The following is a 24,028-nucleotide window of genomic DNA, read 5'->3' as shown; positions in this document are numbered from 1 at the left end:
ACATGCATTTGAGGTGCTTGCTCCGAGTCACTTGAAGCTACTGCTTGTGTCAGATATACTTCAGTTTGCCCATTTAAAGCTCAATGAAGCAACAAAGCTTGAGCCTTAGACAATCACTTTAGTGACTAGTGTATGGAGACCTCAAGGCTTAGAGTGGACTCATGGAGAGTAGAGAGCTCAGAGTCGAGACTGGAGGGAAATTTGCAATGGAATTTAGAGCATAGAGGGGATTCGAAAAGTAATTTGTGGAACCTAATCTCCTTTACCTCTTAAATAATTCTCTCTCAAATGAACATTAGAGGAGAGGTTAACGATGCAAATATTGAATAATTAAAGAGATGCCAGTAAACACTATCTAGAGAGAGTCTTGTCACAATTGTAAATCACCCAAACTGTCGTCACGTTTCTCTTTCAAAATTCACATTTAAGCTTTCAGCAACATCTATAGACCATAAATCAGAAACTTTACATGTTATTTCCAAAAGTTCGGAAACCTTGTAATATATTTATGTCTTATCGATAAATTTTTCTATGTGATCGATAGTTTCTTAGATTGGTTATATATAGTTATGTATTAAGATTAATTAAATTAAAATTGGAAACCTATGTTTGGAGTTTGGAAGACTTTTGGAAATGAGAGAATCAATGTTGACATTCTTACCATAGTAGTTAAGGGGTCGGGTGTAAATGGTGGAATCGAAAAGCACCCGATGCGGAAATACCAAGGACTCGAAGGCGACGTATCTGTGTGTCACATTTGGGCTCCAGCAGGCGGCCCAGCTCATCGCACGGCACCCCACGGTGGCCAATCACAGCTGGATTTCATCCAGAGCGAAGGTACCACAACCACTGCAGGAATCTTGCTGTTGTGTGCACCTTCGCTGCAGGTTGCATAGCCTCCTTTCGGTGCAGATTGCATAGCCTCCTTTGCACAGGTATCCATTTCCTTCTCCTTCTTCTTAGGTTCATATCTCTCCTCTCTAGAAGCCCTCTCTTCTGCATTTTATTTGGATTTAGCAGCAATGTCCGAGGGGGACCGCATCCGCCTGCAGAAGGTGTGCAAGATCTTTGCCCACTTCGATGTGAACGAGGATGGTCGCCTGAGCAAGGAGGAGATGGGCGCCCTGGTTGTGGCCGTAAACCCCCGCGTGAAATTCAGCAAGCAGCAGGTGGAAGCCATCCTGGACGAGGTCTTTCGCACCTACAGCGACTTCATCGACGGCCCACAGGGCCTCAACCTCGAGGGCCTCCTCCGAACCTACGACGATGGGGCCGGCGACGTGGACCGTGACTTCGACGCCCTCAAACTTCAGCTCGACGACGACGCACTTTCCAGCACAACGGCCATGGCCTCCTCCATAGCTGACGAGAGGGCCGCAGCAGTCCCTCTCGCAAGAAGAAAGGAGCACATGCCCTCATGGGCGCCCTCCAACATTACCCATGAGTCCACATGGCTTCTTGTTGAGGATCTCCAGATAATCATCAAACGTCTTGAAACCAAAATGGCCAACAAGCTCAGAGAAGGCAAAGCTCTTGGCAGTGGGAATAATGGGTCATCTGATGTCCCTTGGTCTAATGACCTTGGCATCACATTGAGCCAGGGTGGTCTCTGCAGACGGCCCTGGGAAGAGCTTGGTCAAGACTATGCCAACTTCCACAAAGAACTTTCAGAAATAACACTAAAAGCAGATAATTCTGCATCACCTGATGAGGCATTTGATGCTCACATGGCCATTGGACGGACCCTGTTTGATCACTCTCTCTATAAGGAGGCTCTTGGCAGCTTCAGGAAGGCTAGTGAGCTCAAAGTCACCGATCCCAGGCCGCACTTCCATCTGGGCAATACGTTGTACTCTCTTGGAAGATATTCTGAAGCTAGAGAATGCTACACGTCAGCTTTGAGTGCTGTGGAAGTTGCGGGTAACCAGTGGAATCACCTTCTGCCTCAAATTCATGTGAACCTGGGTATTGCCCTGGAGGGAGAAGGCATGCTGCTGAGTGCAAGTGAGCACTACAAGGAAGCAGCAATACTTATACCTAAACATTACAGAGCCTTGAAGCTACTGGGGAGTGCGCTCTATGGTGTGGGAGAGTACAGAGCTGCTGAAAAAGCACTTGTGGAAGCCATTAATTTGAAGTCTGACTTTGCCGATGCACATTGTGACCTGGGGTCCACCTTACATGCCATTGGGGAAGACAATGAGCGTGCGATCCATGAGTTTCAAAAGGCACTAGATCTCAAGCCTGACCATATGGAGGCCCTATATAATCTGGGTGGATTGTTCAAGGACATAGGAAGGTATCAGAGGGCTGCAGAGATGTATTCAAAAGTATTGGCCTTGCAACCTGGCCATTGGCGAGCTCAGCTCAACAAGGCAGTCGCCTTACTGGGGGCAGGGGAAACAGATGAGGCCAGAAAGGCCTTCAAGGAGGCATTCAAGATGACTAATAGGGTTGAACTGTATGATGCCATCATGCATTTGAAGCTTGTTGGGAAACGGCCTAAAGGACTTGGTGCTGCCATCCAAGGGGCAGATGAGGGCAGTCCGGTGGGAAGGAGTCTTGTTGAAGGCACAGAAGACGGTGTCTTGGTGGTAGAAGCTTCACGCTTCCGGCGAGCCAATGAGAAGACCACTCCTTGCCGATGGCTTATGTATGCATTGGATATCCGGCGTTTTCAGCGGCGCACACGGGTAAGTCGGTGTGATATTGTCAATCTAAGGAAGGAATTTTCTGCTACAACACCATCCTCTGGTAGTAGTACTACAGCTATTAAGTCTGCTCGCAAAGGTGAGCTGGAGAAAATACTGCACAGGTTGCTGCATTTTTTGAAACCTGACACATTCCAAGGTGCGGTCAAGGCCATCAACGAGAAAATTCTGTCCGTCCTAGATCAAGTTGGTTCTGGGCGGGTTGATCTCGGCATGTTTTTTGCTGTGCTCTCACCAATCTGTGCAGGACCTCCAGACAAAAGAAGGCGGGCGGCTTTTGATGCTCTTGTTTGGCGGTCATCCAAGGGCATCAAGGCTGAAGTTTCCAAAGCAGATGCTTCTTTATACATGAGGCTGCTGCGTGCCATCTACTTACCCACACAAGGGGCGAGTGACATGATGGAACTTCATGGAGAGGATGATCAGGGTAGCATCTCCTTTCCAGAGTTTCAGGATCTTTTCAATGATCCTGACTGGGGGTTTGGGATTCTGAATGTCTTAGTGAAGCTGGAGGCTAGTGATCGTGTGCGGCATGGTGGTCAGACCTGTGTAATATGCTCTTATCCAATTACTGGACCTTGGTTCAAGGAAGTCACAGCAAACTTCAGCCTGTGTTCCTTGTGCTATAGTGAAGGCAAGGTACCTGTGTCTGCAAAAAGGGAGGATTATTGCTTTAAGGAGTACAACAGTGAAGTAGAAGTGATGAAAGATAAACTATTGTTTTTTAGCTCAAGATCCTCACAGCCATCTTCAATCATGTAGTTGCTTCGGGTTGCTTTTGATGAAAGATGGGCAAGAAACACCACCCTCAATGTCATGCTCCGAGGTTAAAAGAGTACTTGCATGATTGGCATTGATTTTGACATAGGATTTGATTTGTGATAGTAAGCATCTTGTAAACATTTCATTCTTTGCAGGTAGATTGGGTTTGTATATTAGTCATTCTTGATGAAGAACCTTCTAATAAGGGCATCTTTTGTTGCGAAAAGAACATGTATTTCTGTGGGGAAGAAAACATTTTGTATCATTTGGTTTCAGCAGTAAAAGAAAATTGATAAGGTATGGGAAGGGTCTTCTCTTTTTTTATTGTGGATTTTGAATCATGTTAAGTGCTGTCCGATCTTTCAAGGTCAAGGAAACCTCTGCCTGGTGGGGCTTCTGGTGCTTCTGTGCAAATAACAGTCAAGGATGGCCCTGTGCTTAGGCAACCTTGACTATCTTTCTCCTTATACTGTTCTGCCTTCACATGATACACACCATTTCTAGTTTTGGATGAACAAGAAGGCCCCTATGTTAACAATCAGGGGAACTACTAGAGATGGTCAAGAATCATGCAGGTATAGGTACACATCTTCAATCTGGCTGAAGAAGACCGCCTACTTTGGGCTGGTAGGGGCTCTTGTCAAGTTAAGCTTTATTTTACTTGCCTTGCCATCTGTCTTTCACAAAGGAGTGGGTGGTTTGTGTTTTTTCTCACACTAGCCAATATGTAATCCAGTAACTCGATGCCCATACCCATTAATTAAGGTTGCCTGTTTAATTAAGTCTGAAGGTTGCATGGTTAATTAAGTCATATGGTTGTATAAGATTAAGGTTATATAATAATAATCTTGGGAATTAATTTAATGCCCAAAGCTTTAACCTTTACATGTGGCAATGACAGACTCTGCCTTCCTATCCTATATCATCACACTCATCCACACTCCCCTTCATGCAAAAGTAGGGAAGCCTCCTTGGAGCCTCATTTGAGAGAGATTTTTTGTAAGACAAAATTTGAACCTAAGTTATGTTTTTATATTGCACAGCTAGATCTATCAAGTGCGCTCACTCATAAGAGAGAGGGATCCATTTCTTATAAAAATAATATATTAATAAATATTGATATATATTTTTGTAAAAGTCACTTGTTATTAAGGAATATTGATATACATTTGTATAAGAGTAATTGTTATCATTTTTAAAATATCATATTTAGTTTTATTAAAAAGGTGAAATTATTGTAAAAGTAAGTCAAATAATTACAAGATAGATATCTGTAGTTGTACTAAATTATTGTTTTTATTTTTGCTTTTCCTCTCTCAAGTGCCCCCTCACTAGTTAACCTATTTTCAACCTTGACCCTGACCTTACCCACTAGTGCGTGATTTCTCACAACCCCCACAAGAAGTAGAGATTATATCATAGTTTGACCCTAAATGAAAGACTTGGTGAGAGAGAAAAACGATTGATGTAGTGTCACATGTGAGCCATGATAGGGTGTCCAGAAAAGCCGTGATAAGGACTTGAGAAAATCATAGAAGTGCCAATGAGGTGATAGCCCAAATGGTGAAGGTGTTTGCCTAGGATTAGGAGGTTTTGAGTTCAAACCCCTACAAGGTGCTTCTTTGAGCGGCATCGCTTAGGACTAAGATCAGTAGGGGAAAAAAAAAGATGGCAAGGTGGGTGCGGCTAGGGTGTAACTTTTTGTATTTCATGCAATAAAAATCTTAAAAGCATTAAAAAAAAGTCAAGAGATTATGGCATATCATACGTGTACTTTGTGTGAAATCAGAATCATCAAGCCATAAACTACATATTGGCATTCAAATGCACGAAGCACTACGACAACAACAGATACATACACTTTCAATATTCCACATACTGTGGTAGGGATCCTTAACCTCTCCATCCCCTCCAAAATAAGGCGCTAAATTGTTGATGATGGAGCCATTGATCTTGGTGGTGCTGTGAAGAACAAGAGGTGCTGGGTTCAAAACTTGCTAGTTGTTGACGGCGGCATTGAAGCGCACATAGACGTACATGAGCACAAAAGATCCCAGACCAAAAGGAATATATTAAAGCGTGGATTTTTTAAAAAAAAGCTGGTAAAGTTAACATTTTAGTATGAATGACTTGATGACACGTGGCAACTCTAGGAAGTTCCTTGACAAATAATGCAAAAATATCCGAACCAGAATTATTCTAATTTGTCATAATTTTATGCTAGAAATACACATCATCGAAAACCTAAGTGTGGATTTTTTTAAAAAAAAGCTGGTAAAGTTAACATTTTAGTATGAATGACTTGATGACACGTGGCAACTCTAGGAAGTCCCTTGACAAATAATGCAAAAATATCCAAACCAGAATTATTTTAATTTCTCATAATTTTATGCTAAAAATACACATCATCAAAAACCTCCTACAAAGTGGGTTGCAAATTATCACACAACACCAAATCATCACAACCGTTTGTTTATACTTTTTGGAGATAGTTTCTACTTCTCAATATTTTTCTTCCTAAGCTATGAAAATGTTATTTTGAGTGATGTATAGAAGGATGCTTGTCTTTTCTCCAAGTAGTGGTCATTTCAAGTAGGCAAGTTAGCAAGTGTTTTTGAATTTGCTATTTTGAGATACTAGTATAGATTCCACTAGCAATCCTAGAGTAGATAGAGTTGGCAAACGTTTATGTTTTCAATTTCTCAGCTTTGCATTAGGGAAAATTTGGCCTCAAATTGGGCCTTTTAAGGATTGCTACACATACTCTCTTTGCAAAAATGTGCTCATGGTGAAATTTTTGCAAATCAACTCACCAAATCAAATTTGGTGAGATGACGTGGTACATTATGTGCCACTGCATCACCAAATTGGGAGACTCCTTGAATATGTAAAATTGCACATCATGCTATATGTCATCTTCGGAAAGGTCTCGAAGAGTAGATTCCAAATGTCTAAACTCCGCTCACTTCTGAGTTGATTTGTAAAAATTTTACCATGAGCCCATTTTTGTAGAGAGAGAATGTGTATCAGTCCTTAAAGGGTGCAATTTGAGTCCAAATTTTCCCTAATGGAACCTTTAAAATAAGAGCACAATGGCAAGTGGTAGCTTTACAAGCTTGTAACTTCTATATAAAAAGAAGTCTCAATTATATACAGTGGCATCTTGTACGCAGTTGGTTTTGACAAACAAAAATCTTGTTTCATAGTGTTAACCACTTTGTTGGTTAACATAGTTTCACCCACTCGACCCATCGTAAGGCACTTTGCCATCTTATCCCTTGTACAAGTATTTATCTTTTGTATATTAAAAAAAAAGCACTGGAATATATAAATTAGCCTTACCATGCACTTAATGTCAAATAGAGAAAGTCTATGAACTCTATGCATATCGTTTCTTAAGACTAGTAATAGAGAGCGAACCATTTTTAAGTTTGACTGGCCTAGTTTGAAAACTAGTCATTTGTATATAAGTCATTTTGACAATAAGCGACAACCATTCCCTTGCAATGGTTTATTACGAGCTCTCCTCTTCCCTCTTCTTGCTTGCTTTTATGCCATTGATGAATTGCTTGTGGATGCATGCTACATAGGTTTGGTTATAGGTTGTCTTCTAGCATTAGCTTCCCCATTCATTCCCCACCTTTTGTGAGAAAGAACCATCGTGAAGACCATCTCATCTTGACCATAGAGAGCTCTCGCTTCACCCCTTTGGCAAGGAGCATTCCGGTGTGACAACGGAGTGAGGATGCATTGGATGAGGTAGCGCACCCACATAGGGAAGTTGCAAATTGTGATGGATTGATGATCCCACCAAGATCTGCTCATTTGGACTTTCCCTTGAAGGCAAAGTAGGCCAGTGATTTAGATCGTTCAACTTGTTTGAGAAGGCTAGCTACTACGAGGTCTTGAGACATACTTTCATTATGGGATTCTCACCCAGTGGAGCTAGATGGAGCCCCGAAGGATGAGGGAGAAACCATGTAGGATTATATTGCTAGAACCAAGTATCTCCATATGAGATGTAGCACACCCACAAAAAGGTTGGATGATCCATCAGTCATCAATCATAATTCATGATTGGTCTTAAGAGCAAGAGGCTTCATGAAGCCATCTCCTAGGCACTACATATTGCCCGTGAGGTAATGGACCTAGTGAATAATTTGCAAGATAATGATGTAGAAGTTGTCACCTAAACCCTGAGATAGGGGATGAATCATCCAAAGCCTCATTGACCAGCCTCATTAGCCACATTAGCTAGCCAAGGGTGCCCAACACCAGCTAAAGCCCTAGTCGAGGACATGAGCATGGATGAGTTGGTAGAGAATATACTAAAGTGTCTAGGCCACTAGTGGTGTGGCAGGCCAACCCCAAGGGTAACCTCAAGGCCTAGCTAGCACCTTTGTAGGACACCCACATCTATTTCAACCATGAAGAGATCTGGTTTTGTGTGCAATTTATCATCAAAATCATACAAGTACGGAGTGTCCGATGCTAAGGTCTAGAAAACAACAAATTTGTGCTCATTAGCCACACATGAACCATGACACGGCCCATTGTTGGAACAAGGTGGACTTCGGCACCATGACAGATGCTCCCTTGGGCTTGCTAGCTCCACTAGTCACTCCTCAAGCTCTAGTGCATACATATAAAAACCCTTTACTACAAGGTATGTATAGACCCCCTCAGTTTGCCATATCCACCTCTGGTACTACCACCCCAACTGGTTCCTCCAAGAACCGCACCATTACAACAATACTTGGTGACATTGCTCGTAGGGATAAAAAACCAGGAATAGGAGAGCGATAAAGTCTTATGATCAGCAAAACCCATATGAGCAGCAACTATATGATCCCTGTGGGGATGACTCTGTTGGTCCTCGCTAGGGAATTCATGGACTACCTACACAAACACTATGGTTGGGAGAAAGGGATTGTGGATTCTCTCAAGGAAGTATACTCACCAAGGATTAGTCGACCTTACTAGCTAGACATACAAGACCTATGCTCCACACTGTCTACCGTGCTCTCTGACCACCTCCTAGCCGAGCAGTATCGCATAGGCCACTCACTCACACCACACACACAGAGATATACAAAACACCACCAAAGCATAACACTATACCAAAAATGCTGAAAAAGAAAGATACAAGAGAGAATGATACGCTGAGGAGAGAGTGCTTCCCTTATCTCCTCCTCAGGTGTCCTCCTTGAAGTCCCAACCCTTCATTATGTTGTGTAGAGGGAAGATCTTCTGTCAGGGAAAGGTAGATGGTGCTCAAAGAGGATCTCGCCCTGCATTGGGAAAGGGAGAGGGGTGCTGCCTCCATGAGTATACGTGGCCAAAGAGGTGGCCATGCAGATCCCTCGGTGTAATGGTGGATAGTACTTGATGAAGATCTCTCTGTTTTTATGGAGGGGTGTACCACTCGTGAGTACCTTCGGAGTTGGCCATGCACGTATCGTAAGTGCATATGGTAGGAGGACCCAATGGGTCGGAGATGTTGTGGGCACTGACGGTGATGGCGTCAGAGTGTGGTCACGGAGGTTGGAGGTGATAGTGGGAGGAGTGTGGAGAACCTGGCTTCCTGTCCATAGGTCGTCCACCACAGGTCGCCCACTACTACTTATATCACCATCCTAGTGAATCCCATATAAAAAAGGTGGTTCTCTAGCAAGCTAGACCCCATGCAAAACATTTGGCAGGCGGGCTCCCATGCATATCTCATACAACTATCGTCCCATGCAAACCTTCTGGAGAGATACACAAATAAGAAAAATGATTCAACTAAGCTCCTGGGCAACTTCATCCAGCAAGCTATGTCTAGAATAAGAAAAATGATTGAACTGAGCTCCTGGGCAACTTCATAAGCTATCTCTGTCTGTATTACCTCTCTGTGTATTACCACTGCTATTGCCTGCATCTAGCAAGCTATCTCTATCCGTATTACAACTATCATCGCCCAGGCAAAGCATGTGGCACGAAGGCTACTCATACACCAATAGAAAAATCAACTAAAAACAGTCATTGGCCACTTCATTTGGGCAAAACTTTCTGCACGAAGTCTAGGCATACAAAGAGGAGGTACTACAAAATGAAATGTGGCTATGACCACAGTACATGCCCGTATAGGCAAACATAAAAAATAAAAAATACTCAAAGATAACATTAACCATCCTGGAGTGGTGTGGGACGAGGCCTCAGTCTCGAGCCCTGCAGAATTGGTGGTGAATGTGGGGTGTGGGTGGCCAAAAGAACGATGCTGCTCGATGAGACGTTGGAACTCTCTAAGGTCATCCTCCATGAATGATGCATGTTGGTAGAGATTGGCTAACTCTAGCTCAATGTTGCTGAAGGAGCTCTGGCAGAGTGCGCGCATGCAAGTCCTGCAAGGTGGTGAGCTCTGTCTCATGCTCCATACAGAGCTCCTACATCTCAAACTGTTGGGTCTCTGCCAAAAGCATGCGCTCCTGGTCCCGAATGGCTCCATCCCATCCTCGTCGAGGATGGGAGATAAATACAACTCAAACAGCTCCTCGCGAAGCTCCTGGAGCTCTTTGTCCTATTGTGTGATGGTCTCCTACAACTGCTAGTGGGCCTCCTACAACTGCTAGTGGGCCTCCTTTTTTGCATCCTGTTGTGTGCAACGGTCCTCTCTATACTAGGACCAATGCAAGTGTTAGTTGGCGTCTAAAGGAACCCAAGATGCGCTGGGGTGGATGAGACCGATGGTAGTGATCCAATGGGAGGCCTCCATCAACATGTTGTGTGCAACGGTCCTCTCTATACTAGGACCAATGCAAGTGTTAGTTGGCGTCTAAAGGAACCCAAGATGCGCTAGTGGATGAGACCGATGGTAGTGATCCAATGGGAGGCCTCCATCAACATGTTGGCCATGTGATAGCACTCAGAAGGAAGCCTCACGCTGGTGGATGAGACCGATGGTAGTGATCCAATGGGAGGCCTCCATCAACATGTTGGCCATGCGATAGCACTCAGAAGGAAGCCTCACGAGGTTGAAGGGAGTGGTTAGAACTATATGGGGGAGGCTTGGAAAGAGACCAACATGGGGGGTGGTGGAGAAAGTGGTGGAGGTGACGCTCACACCGAACAGGCGGTGTTGGCAAGGGAGAGGGTTGCGGAGGGGATGACGAGGGTGGTAGAGGCTGGAGTACGTAACTCACATTTGTGGGAGAGCGGGCAAAGTCGAAGACGAGGTGGTGACGCACGGAGTAGGCTTCGAAAAAATTGATGAGGTGGGACGAACTGAGGGGTGGACGACTGCGGGGAAGAATCTCTATTGGAAGAGATTCCAGGATAGCTGTGGAAGGTGAGGGAGGCGAGGGTGACGAGGATAACCATGGTGAAGATGGGGGGGTGCATAGGAAATGTGGTATGATGTCGGTACCTGGGAAGAAGGGATCCAGGGAAGGAGAATTAGAGGTGAAGATGCCATGGAGGTAGTCAATGATGAAGTTGTCAATGGAGGTAGTCAATGGTGAAGTTGTCAATGGAGGTAGTCAATGGTGAAGTTGTCAATGATAAGGGTGGCGGTGGTGTGGACGTTGATGCGGGGGATGGCCGTCTCTAGAGAGGTAAGGGAATACAAAGCCAATGGCGATGGAGAGGCTATTGGTGGTGATGGAGGTTGTGTCCCTGAGATGAAGCCGGTGCAACGGTGGGTGGGTGATGGTGGCGAGGGTACATGCAGCCTAGTGCTGATGGAGAGATAAGGGGTCATGGGATGGGGTGATGTCTAGAGGGAAATCACCCATGCATTCCTCCATCCAGCCAACGGGGATCTCTTCTAATGGCACGTTTTTCTCCCTATTCCGCCTCTCCTTTTGTGAGTGCATCTAGGAGAGGTTATCGACGCCTTTGATGACTCCTTTGGAGGAGAGACCTTCTTTCTAGGTTGTCTAGAAGACTTTGGTTCCCTTGCTTCCTATTGGGACACTCGGTGGTGCAGAGGAGGAAGCCAGAGTAAGTAAGGATTTTGTCCAATCCTGTACTACTACTTCTTCTGAGCTCTTCTTCTTGGGACACCTCTTGAATGGGCTTTGCGTCCAACTCCACTATGTCCACCATATTGCACTAGAACCCCTCATAGGAATTTAACCAATTCCATAGAGGTTATGCCACCTCTCCTTCTGAGAGCTGAATGGATCCCAGGCCTCCTCCAATGGTAATCCCTGTCATTCCTCCTGCTCTTCCTTTTCTCACTGGTTCCTCCCTCCCAAATGGGAATCATATCATGTAGGGAAGTGCGCCTTGCACGCTCATCGCATCCTTTTTCCAAGGGCAAAGTCACCGTCCCCTCTCAGGTTAGGGATATGCAAGTTGTCCAGGCCCCAATCATGGATCACTTGAGTTGCTCTCAATCGAGGCCCTCCAATGAGCAAGTTGTAGGCCCCTCTAGCTCTGGGAGGTCTAACACCATAAAGTTCATTTCAAATACTAATCCCTCAAAAGTGATTGATCGGAACTTGCTCGACTAGTCCTAAGGACATCACTTCCCTCAGGTCTGCCACTCTGATGGTGATTGGAGCTAGCTCCGTAATTCGGAGACCCAAGGCTTTCCTAGTAGCTTTAGGCATGATGTTAACTCTAGAACCACCATCCACAATGGCCCATGTAGTTTGAGTTCCTATAATGGAGATTGTCACCCTCAGGCTTTGGTGATCATCCACTCCTGGGGCAGCGAGCATGGTGGTTGGGGGAATGACCAAGGTGTTGAGAAATATGGTGACAAAGAGCATAAGGAAGAGGTAGAGAGTGAGAAAGAGTAGCCAAGAAAGTGCAAAGCATAGCATGCAACCACATGAGCAAAGAGATTTATCCCACATTGATGTACAAGTCCAAGGGTATACCTCCTCATACAAAAGGGGGCTATTTCATGCAATGAATCATAACACTTGCACTTATCTCAAGTCTCTTTATGTATCCAAGCTAATTCGTTTTTTTGTCTAATTGTACTTGAGTCTAATCTTAATTAGCACACACTCATAATGAGTCTCCTTCATTTCTATTCACCTTAGATTAGCAATGTCATTAGAGTAGATTAATGTGTGATTTGGATATGTAGTTAGGAGAGATCGATCCATGCATAAAACATAGTATCAGAGCTTAGGTGTAGCTCTTCTAGCGTAGGCTTGAAATAGGTAATAGTAGATTCATTAAGTTCTAGATTAGTTCCTTATCTCTGGTTTTCTCCTCTTATAGGTAGTAAGTGTAGTGTTTATCAAGAGAGAAAGGGAGGACAGCACCTAGGGCAAATTTGCACAAGCACAATGGTGGCCCTGGGCTGAAGTCACCAGCTATCAAGAGCATCTCACCATCTAAGAAAGTTGCAAAGGAAAGGAAGAAGAAGTCACAAGAGAGCTGCACCATAGCCAAGAGAAATAAGAGCAGTGATAAAGGAGCTGGCCTACCATAGCTGATGTGCTCAGAGTGATAGAGAGAGAGAGAGAGAGAGGTGGTGACACCAAGAGAAATAAGAGCAGTGATAAAGGAGCTGGCCTACCATAGCTGATTGAGGAGGCGGCCAATTGAGGAGGCGTAGACCGAAGAAAAGGTCTCCTTCACGTAGCACATTCAAGCCAACCCACAAGAGGTCTTCCATCACCAGAAATCGGCCGCCGTCAAATAGAGGTGGAGAGGCAGGGCAGGCACGACAGTTCCAGAGGAGCCAGTTCGCGGATAAGGTTGGCGGCACAGATAACATTCTTGTGGTTCACATAAAATTTCACATAGGTATGGTTTGAAAACCGTATGGTGAATTCAAAAAAATTTTAAAAACACATTTTTTCCTTCTAGAGGCTGTTCCTATGGAGGAAATCAAAAACTTGTGGGTGTTGATAAACTGTGAGGCTTGCACACCGATACATTGTACAACATGTGCTGTAATGATTACGTCATCGTGGTCGTCACTCATCATTCACAACGATGCTCCATGCCAGGGTTGCATGGAAGAGAAGAAGGAAGAGGGCGTCATGCTTTGGTGCCTATGCACTTAATTTATAATCACACATTTTTTTGCATTAAAAATAAGTGTGATCCGCATGCATATTCCACGTCCTAGTAGTGACATATTTTATTTCCATGTTTTGCATTGGGATTAGACACGCCATACAGGCTAAGACCTTCCCGTAAAAATATTGCATTTGTGAACTTCGCATTTATTGGGTCTTAGACATTGCCATAGAGACTCAAGAAGCTCATGGTAAGACCACCCGGTACTGTATGACATAATGTTGCAGTGTGCAAGGAAAAGAACTAAAGGCACAATGAAGAGGGCAACGTTGAAATGAAAAATAAGAAAACAATTCAAGGAGAAAAAGCCAAAGAGATGCAGAAAAGCATGAAGGAAAACTCTAGCAACTCACTACCCAAGCCAACATTGTAAAGGCCACCAAATGAGTAGACCAAAAATCTATCTACCCAACCACCTAAGAGTAGCCAGTTGAGCACCCAGGGGGGGTAATGATTGTTGTAGCCCTACTCTTAGAAGAGACCTCTAGAACTTAAAAATAGGTCAAGTCTCTATCAAGGGGGGACCTCACTCTTAGAGATGACCTCTAGGCCATAAAGGTAGGTCAAGTTACCATCAAGGGGGGGTGAAAATATATTGTAAAACCTCACATCCGACGACCTTGAGTATCCCAAATAATTGGCACCAATGGGGGGGTGTCGAGAAATGTGGTGCCAAAGAGCACAAGGAAGAGGTAGGGATTGAGAAAGAGTAGCGAAGAAAGTGCAAAGCATAACAAGCAGCCACATGAGCAAAGGGATTTATCCCACATTGGTGTACAAGCCCAAGGATATATCTCCTCATATAAAAGGGGGCCATTTCAAACAATGAATCATATCACTTGCACTTATCTCAAGTCTCTTTATGTATCCAAGCTAATTCTTTTTGTTGTCTAATTGTACTTGAGTCTAATCTTAATTAGCACACACTCACAATGAGTCTCCTTCAGTTCTATCCACCTTAGATTAGCAATGCCATTAGAGTAGATTAGTGTGTGATTAGGATGTGTAGTTAGGAGAGCTCGATCCATGCTTTCAACACAAGGTAGGGGTCGCTTCCTTCTCCATGGGTGGTGTTTGAATGAATTCCTCCATGGCCTCCTTATAAGCTTGTTCCAGATGGATGGATGGATGGGTGGAGACTGCACCATCAGGGGGAGGATTTGGTGTCTTTGGGGCTCCTTGGGACTGTGTCACTATTGGAGTGTCAACCTTGGGAGATGGCACCATTGCTTCCACCATGTTGACCAATGGGGTTTTAGGACAATCCTGGGTCTAGTGGTTTTAGCTCTTCAGAAAATGTAGGCATGGGGGTGAGCCCTTGGGTACAATGCATTGAGCTTGCATGTGGCCGCTCGCCCCACAATGGTAGCATATAAGGGGCGAGGTGAGGTTTTTGGGAGGATGGAGATTGGGGAACCTTTGGTTAGGCTAGGCCCCATACGTGTTGTTATAGTGGCTAGAGGGACTAGAGGAGTTACCGCATAGACCAGCGGGGGTGGGTTTGATAGGCTTGGGTTAGCACAGGTGGGAGGTGCAACCGACAGGTTGGGAGAGTGCCTGCTTTGCATCGGCAGTGGGTTGGATGTTAGTGTTGCTCCAAAATGAGGGGTATTGGTGTATGCTATCGTGGCTACTTGAACTCCTTGTTGAGATGATGTGGCCTGGGGCGGTTGAGGGAAGTAGCCATGGAGGAGGAAAGTGTGTGGGGAAGCTAAGTAAGAGGGGCCAGTGGTAATAGGGTTAATATAAGCTTGGGATTGGGGGATAGCTATTCCTGACACCGCAATTGATAGTTCAAGAAGGGTGTTGGGTTTGGTTGGTGGTTAGGGATCTGGGCAGAAGTTGAAGCACTACTGGTTGGGGTCACCATGTAGTCTTCGGGCGAAGGGATTAAGGGGGGCAGCCCCTTGCTTAAGTTGTTGCATAAGTCAAAGTTCCTTGAGGTAGTAACACTCCTTGTCATCATGGCTTGCATTTGATAAAAATGAGGGGTGAAAAACCCGCACTGGGCGCTAATTACCAATCCAAACATGCTCTGATTGTGACCAAACTTTGCAAGCATGTGGGGGGGACCCACCCCCACATGCTTGCAAAGTTTGTCCCCATCGGAGCATGTTTGGGTACGATGGTATGGGGAAGGCCCGGATTTTCCATGGCCCCTTAAGCACCAAGAGACTTGAAAAATCCGGACTGGGCGCTAATTACCAATCCAAACATGCTTTGATTGTGACCAAACTTTGCAAGCATGTGGGGGGGACCCACCCCCACATGCTTGCCAAGTTTGGTCCCCATCGGAGCATGTTTGGGTACGATGGTATGGGGAAGGCCCGGATTTTCCATGGCCTCTTAAGCACCAAGAGACTTCAAAAACCCGCTACAACTTTGGGATTGGTATGCTCAAGGTACATCAAGTCTAGTCATGTGCATATGGCAAGTCTAGTCATGAGCATAGGCTCGCATATGAAAGCCATATTTAAGCTAACGTAAGCATACGCAAGCATATGCAAGGTATATGCCTAAGCAAGCATAGGCAAGCCCATATGCAAGCTATTACATACATATGCAAGCCATATGTAAGGCTCTCCATATGCTTGCCTAGGATTTCCTATATGGCTTGCATATTCTTGTATGATAAGCGTATGGAAAGAAAATGCAAACCATATGATAGACTATGATTGCATAGGCTCACAAGCATGCGCTTGCATATGCTTAGGGAAGCATATGGCAAGACTAAGCTATGGAAAGCCTATGGAAAACCTAAGCATATGCATATGCTCAGCCTATGGCAAGTATATGCTTACATATGCTTAGGCATATGCATATGGCAAGCCTCTTGCTTAAGTTGTTGTTGCATAAGTCAAAGTCCCTTGAGGTAGTAACACTCCTTGTCCTCATGGCCTGCCTTTGAGAAAAATGAGAAATATTTCTTGGTGGGACAATCACTTGGAAGATGGCCTTGCAAACTACATACCGGGCACCATGGACTCGTCTTGGGATCTTTAGCCCTTGAACTGTTCAATCTCCTTCCTCAGCACTGCCACGACTGTGTCCCCTTGTTGCTGTGACCTTTTGAAATCTTCAAGCTCCTTCTTGAGCTTGGCACGCTTGTCTAAGGAAGTAGATGTAGAAGCTACCGTCGGGGCTAGAGGAACCGTTAGAGGAGCCGAACGAAGACATGCCAGGGGACAAGTAGGGACCACGAGGTATTGCGATCCACCCCATGAGGCGAGCATTCTCCGATTGTGTAGTTGTGTCTTAGAAGTCTTGTAGGGTGCCTTGGGGTAAAAAGGTATCTCTCATCTTCATCGGCGTTTGAGTAGGGAGTGCACAAAGCACCCATTGTTGTAGCATGTAGTTTCTAGGATCTTGGGGTAGCCGAGCAACCAAAACTTTAGCTCTAGTCTTTGGGGTCATACACAACACTCCTCTCACCACCACGATTAGAAACTACCAAAAAAGAAAAGGGAAATTTTTTTGAGACTATCCTTGACCTCTAGGAGAGTCCCAACGTGATTGCCAAATTTTGTCTTAGCTGTGGTGGATGACCTTGTCGGTCCTCGCTAGGGAACTTGTGGACTACCTACACAAGCACTATGGTTGGGGGAAAGGGAGTGTGGATCCTCTTAGGGAAGTATACCTGCCAAGGATTGGTCGGCCTCACTGTGCAAGACCTATGCTACACACCGTGCTCTCCGACCAGCTCCTAGCACCGCAATATCCCCACAAGCCACTCCCTCACACCACACACACCACACACACATAGAGATAGACAAAACACCACTGAAGCATAATATTGTACTAAAAATTCTGAAAAAGAATGATACAAGAGAGAATGATACATTGAGGAGAGAGTGCTCCCCTAATCTCCTCCTCAAAGTCTCAAACCTTCATCATGTTGTGTAGAGGGAAGATCTTCCATCGGGAAAAGGTAAATGGTTCTCAAAGAGGATCCCGATTTTCCTTGGGAAGGGAGAGGGGTGTTGCCTCCATGAGTATACTTGGTCAAAGAGGTGGCCATGCACATCCCTCGAGAACGGTGGATAGTACTCATTGAAGATCTCTCTATTGACAGAGGGGTGAACCACTCATGAGTACCTTTGGAGTTGGCCATGCACATCCTAGGTGCATTTGATAGTCAAAGGACCTGATGGGTCAGAGATGTCGGAGGGCACCGACTGCGGGGCAGTCGGAGTGTGGTCACAAAGGTCGGAGGTGATAGTGGGAGGAGTGTGGAGGACCTGGCTTCCTGTCCACAATCTCTGAAAGATCCCTGTCTCCTTCGTGCAACGAATTCAAGGGTGCTAGTAGCGGAAGTAGCACTTCTTGTGCAGGGCAGGATCCCTCACTCGAGGCCTCGCGCCACGGATATCCGGACAAGAGACTAATCCCTCGGTTCGAACCCGAAAAAAACTTCCCTCGCCCGAAAAGCACGGGTGATTCCTCTAGGATATTTTTACTCTAACGTAGTCAAGAGTCTTAACTAACTGAACTGATCTGACTGAACCTGTAAGTATCATAGTCAAATCAAGGAAAAGACTTGCACTTGGATCATAGAGACCAACACTTTTTTCCTCATTGAGAGGCACAGTCGTTGATTCTTTTCCATAGAACATTTTTTATCCGAGATTTACTTCGTCTATCGTACCATAACAGAATTGAGTCTCATTTTAGGGATCCACCAGTCCACCCTAACCCCATCCAGTCCCATGGGTTAGCCACCCACCCACTGTAGTGATGGGATCCAATTAAGAATTTGGTTAGGTTTTGCCCTGGGTACTAGGAAAAAGAGTTCCCAGGCCCCCTAGCCAGATATTCATGCAAACTTAAAACTAGTCACACCACTTACACACCCAATATGAAATTGCCTTTTTCATAGATTCAACTGTCTTTAAAACAATCATTTAATGAAATCATAGTGTCACTGATCATCATAATCCTCCAAAATCTTCGGTTGAATCCTAATTTCCAATCATTCCTTCATCAGTGTACTTATGGCATCATTGGCAACTAGAACGCTCACCACCTGTCCACTCAGGGGTCTTTTCGATGGTTCCTAGCTCATAGTACTCGGAAATATATTCACTTATAAAAATCAAAATGGAGATTAACCAAAAGATCTATATAAAAGAGTCATGGACTCATCCGTTGAGGACTAGCAAGGTCAATCAACTAGATCCATGCCCGAATTCAGAAAACAACTCTTACTCCTTGTTCCAATATCTTCCACCATGCACGTGTGGGTATCTTAGGCGACCGAGAGCCCGAGCACCGTATGGTTAGCACCCTCTAGGATCCTTCACAGGTCAGCTAGCGCTTCACTTATAGGCGATCCCTCATCCACCGTACCAGAAGCTCATCATTTAAATCGAACCGAGGCTGGTCAAGACCTCGGCTGATTTTGCTACGTGAGACGTCCTCCGTTGACTCTCTATCTCAGCTGTTGCAACTTTATCAGTTAGGTCTCCACGACCTCATTCACAAGACGGTCAAAATGCTTCCCCAGCATTCTTGACATAAAGTAGTCATTTAAAAACAGGTCCTAAATACAATTTCTATAACGAACTCTCGTCTTTCCACATTGTTCCACATCAATCCACGGGGGTGGCCTTTCCATCAAGGCATAGCATTAGAATTTAATTCAAACATTTGCAAAGCATAAAAATTAAGAAAACCATAGATTTGAAATTCAAATGTAAGAAATTTAGCTTACATGGAGCTTGTAAGCTTTTCTTTGGCTTGAGGGATTGAGGGTTCTACTCTTGTTTAAAGCAAGAGTGACCACCAAATTCACTTGGAGAGGATTTGGTCAAAAACAATTGAATTATTGAGAAATTCAATGTTAAATGGCTCAGGACAGGAGTAGAGTAACAGTGCATAAACACCATTAAGCTTTTACAAAGGGGAAGGCTTCTATTTATAGGAAAAAGTGACCCTAAGCTTACTTTTTGTATCTAGTTTTGAAATAGGAGAGATGAAATATCTCATTTTATTGATTTAGAATTGGAGGTAATGATGAGAAAAAGGTGCCTACTTCATGAGGGGAGATCCCCACACTGAGGTGTCAAAATTCACTTTTTTTAATCCTTTCTTTGGTCCTTAGTCCAGGTCCTTAGTCCACTCTTCATCTTATGTGAGCATTTACTTATTTTTGGGGGGTTTTTCTTTTATTCTTCAATTTATCTCCTCCCTACATTTGGATTAATCCTATTGGTCCATAGGAACCTTAATCCAGAAAATCTGGACCCTCAGGCTAAGGTCCTTTTTTACCTGATTTCAATTTATTCCAATTGCACATTGGAAAGTTTTTTTTGAATTTCTGTTTCAGGGGAAATCATTTTAATAAGAAGGGATATTTTTCCATCCAAAGATATCTAAAAACTGAATTACCTCTCTCTAGGCCAAAACAGATAGAAACAAGATCTGTTATTATTCTGAAAAGGGGATTGATTTACAGGGGGAGAAACTGGACATTTTGAGGGGTCGGGGAGGAATCTTACAATCTCTATGGGTATCTTGAACATGCTTCAGCCACAAACTATACCTAGCTCACTTGCATTTTGCGATGGAAGGGTTGAACGATACCCTTTCTGGTGCAGAGCATATCCAATAAAGATGCATTTTTCTGCCTTTGGATCCAGCTTTGCTCTTTTTTCATCAGGAACATGAACATAAGCTATGCAACCAAATACCTCCATCAGATCTTAGCACCTTAATATGCACACCTTTCTCTTTTTCAACCATGGCCTTAAAAGCCTTGAAATGGCTGAACACTTCACTTTTGTGCTTCATAAAATAAATCCACACCTTCCTAGTGTAGTCATCAATAAACGTCACATAGTAATGGCATCCACCACCAATAGAAGCAGCTTTGGTTGTCCAAACATCTGAATGGATCACTTTCAAAGGTCTTCTGCTCACCTTAGCATTTTTGGGAAATGCATGTTTGGCCTGCTTGCCCATTTGGCATGCTTCACATACCTTTTGCATTCCCTCAACTTTGAATTTAGGCAAACCTGCAACAATGTTTTTCGTTTGCATAGATTTCAGTCTTTGTATATTCACGTGCCTAATACGCTTGTGCCATATCTCAATATCTGCAATGACACCTCTCCCATGCACAAACATAGCAGCTTTCACCTCAGGCATGTCAACATTTAAGGTAAACATTATGCCATTTTTGTTGCCTTACATGCTGCAGAAGCCCATACCAAAGATCTCAATAAATCGACCTTGGAGCTCAATGAGAAGTTGACACAAAAGGACAAGGAGCTACTACAAGTGCGATAGGAATTGGCAGCAGCAGCACCAAGGTTAGCCCCAGAGGTAAGAAGCCTTTATGAGGAAGAGTATGAAAGGTTACTGAATGCGGCTTCTGGCTTGGCAAGTTTAGCCTTACACCCATGCACCATCTCACAAACCTTCCATTACTATTTCACTTCCATCATAGCCGCCTCAGTACAACACCATTTAGACCTCACCTCACCACTTCCACCCTAGTATATCATCTCACTCTTAGAAAAACATACCACCTACACACACCCTATCTTAGCCATGGCTTTTTATAGCAGTGGTTTTGCCTGAGTTTCATCACATAAACCACTCACCTTAAGTCTCTTGCCAAGTTTGGTACCAATGGGAAAATTGAACATATAAAGGTCATTGGCGGATGCATTTTTTTCCTTCACATACATACCATGCGCAAGGAAAATTGGGCATTTGTCCTTCCCGATCCGACATACAGTGTTTGATGCACTTGATGATTGGAAGGATCATGGAAACCATCACCTTAAGACCGATGCCAAGTTTGGCACCAATCGGACAAGTGCAGATATCAATTTCATTGGCCGATGCATAATTTTCCTCACATACGTACCATGCGCAATTGTGCATTTGGCCTTCCCAACCGGAAAGTTGGTGTTCGATGCACTTGATACTTGGAAAAATCATGGAAAACACTCATCTTAAGATCCGTAAAAATTTTGGTACCAATTAGATAAGTGCATGTATAATGTCATTGGCCAACGCATATTTTTCCTTGACATTAGACCATGCACATGAAAAATCAAGCATTTGGCATTCCAAACCAAACATACAACATCCGATGCACTTGATACTTGGTAGGATCATGGAAATTCCTCACCTTAAGATGCTTGCAAAGTTTGATACCAATCAGACAAGTGCACAACTCAATGTCCTTGGCCGATGCGTATTTTGCCTTCACGTACGTACCATGCGCAAAGAAAATTGGGCATTTGGCCTTCCCAACCGGACATACGGTGTCTGATGCACTGCATACTTGACAAGATCATGGAAACCACTCACCTTAACACCTTTGCTAAGTTTTGTACCAATCGGATAAGTGCAAATATCATTGTCGTTGGCCGACACATATTTTCCCTTCACGTACATACCATGCACATGGAAAATTGAGCATTTGGCCTTCCTGACCATACAACGGAATCTGATGCACTTGATACTTGGAATGATCAAGTAAAACACTCACCTTAATACTCTTGCCAAGTTTGGTACCAATCAAACAATTGCATATCTAAAGGTCACTGGGGGCCGATGCATTTTTTTCCTTCACATACATACCATGCACAAGGAAAATTGGTCATTTGTCCTTCCCGATCGGATGTACGGTTTTCGATGCACTTGATACTTGGAAGGATCATGAAAACCACTCAGCTTAAGACCCGTGCCAATTTTGGTACCAATAAGACAAGTGCACATATCAATGTCATTGGCGGATGCATATTTTTCCTTCACATACGATGTGCAAGGAAAATCATGCATTTGGCCTTCCCAACCGGAACGATGGTGTTATATGCACTTGATACTTGGTAGAATCATGGAAAACACTCATATTAATACCCTTACCAAGTTTGGTACCAATCAGATAAGTGCACGTATCAATGTTGTTGGCCAACGCGTATTTTCCCTTCACATACATACCATGCACATGGAAAAGTGAGCCTTTGGTCTTTCGGACCATACATACGGCATCCGATGCACTTGATACTTGGCATGATCAAGTAAACCACTCACCTTAAGACTCTTGACAAGTTTGGTAGTAACCGGACAATTGCACATATAAAGGTCATTGGCCGATGCATTTTTTTCCTTCACATACATACCATGCGCAAGGAGAATTGGACACTTGTCCTTCCTGACTAGACATATGATGTCCGATGCATTGATATTTGGAAGGATCATGGAAAACAGTCAACTTAAGACTAGTGCCAAGTTTGGTACCAATCAGACAAGTGCACATATCAATGTCATTGGCTGATGCATAATTTTCCTTCCCATATGTACCTTGCGCAAGGAAAATCGGGCATTAGCCCTTCCCAACTGGAAAGATGGTGTTTGATTCACTTGATACTTGGCAAAATCATGGAAAACACTCATCTTAAGAGCCGTACCAAGTTTGGTACCAATCAAATAAGTGCATGTGTCAATGTCGTTGGCCAACACATATTTTCCCTTCACATACATACCATGCACATGGAAAATCGAGCATTTGGCCTTCCCGACCATCAATACGGCATCTGATGCATTTGATACTTGGCACAATAAAGTAAAGCACTCATCTTAAGACTATTTCCAAGTTTGGTACCAATTGGACAATTGCACATATAAAGGTCATTGGCCAACGTGTTTTTTTCCTTCACATACATACCATGCGCAAGGAAAATTGGGCATTTGTCTTTCACGACCGGACATATGGTGTCTGATGCACTTGATACTTAGAAGGATCATGAAAACCACTCACTGTAAGACATGTGCCAAGTTTGGTACCAATTGGACAAGTGCACATATCAATGTCATTGGACGATGCATATTTTTCCTTCACATACGTACCATGCACAAGCAAAATCTAGCATTTGGGCTTCCCGATGAGACAAATGGTGTTTGATGCACTTAATACTTGACAGAATCATGGAAAGCACTCATCTTAAGACTATACAAAGTTAGGTACCAATCATATAAGTGCACGGATCAATGTGGTTGGCCAATGCATATTTTCCCTTCACATACATACCATGCACATGGAAAATCGGGCATTTGGCCTTCCCGACCGGACATACGGCATCCGATGCACTTGATACTTAGCATGATCAAGTAAACCACTCACCGTAAGACTATTTCCAATTTTGGTAGTAATCAGATAATTGCACATATAAAGGTCATTGATTGATGCATTTTTTTCCTTCACACACATACCATGCGCAAGGAAAATTGGGCACTTGTCTTTCGCGACCGGACATAAGGTGTCTGATGCACTTGATACTTGAAAGGATCATGGAAAACACTCACCTTAAGATCCATTCCAAGTTGGTACCAATAGTACAAGTGTACATATCAATGCCATTGTCCGATGCATAATTTTCCTTCACATATGTACCATGTGCAAGGAAAATCGGGCATTTGGACTTCCTGACCGGAAAGATGGTGTTTGATGCACTTGATACTTGGCAGAATCATGGAAAACACTCATCTCTTGGGGTGGTCATTGTTAAGAA

At 44.0% G+C, this 24,028-nt stretch overlaps 1 pseudogene across 1 annotated transcript; it reads left to right on the top strand.

Moving 5' to 3' along the window:
• The first annotated feature begins 704 nt into the window (after positions 1-704).
• On the top strand, positions 705-3,773 carry LOC147614428 (putative TPR repeat-containing protein At2g32450 pseudogene; annotated as a pseudogene). Its single transcript, XR_015263118.1, has one exon. The product of XR_015263118.1 is annotated as a putative TPR repeat-containing protein At2g32450 pseudogene (transcript).
• The last annotated feature ends 20,255 nt before the right edge of the window (positions 3,774-24,028 follow it).

This window comes from Cibotium barometz, chromosome 42 (genome assembly GCF_041138505.1).
Source record: "Cibotium barometz isolate CiBa-2024 chromosome 42, ASM4113850v1, whole genome shotgun sequence".
NCBI classification, from domain to species: domain Eukaryota; kingdom Viridiplantae; phylum Streptophyta; class Polypodiopsida; order Cyatheales; family Cibotiaceae; genus Cibotium; species Cibotium barometz.
Note: the sequence above shows the minus strand (reverse complement) of the source record. Positions and strands in the feature narration are given on the sequence as shown.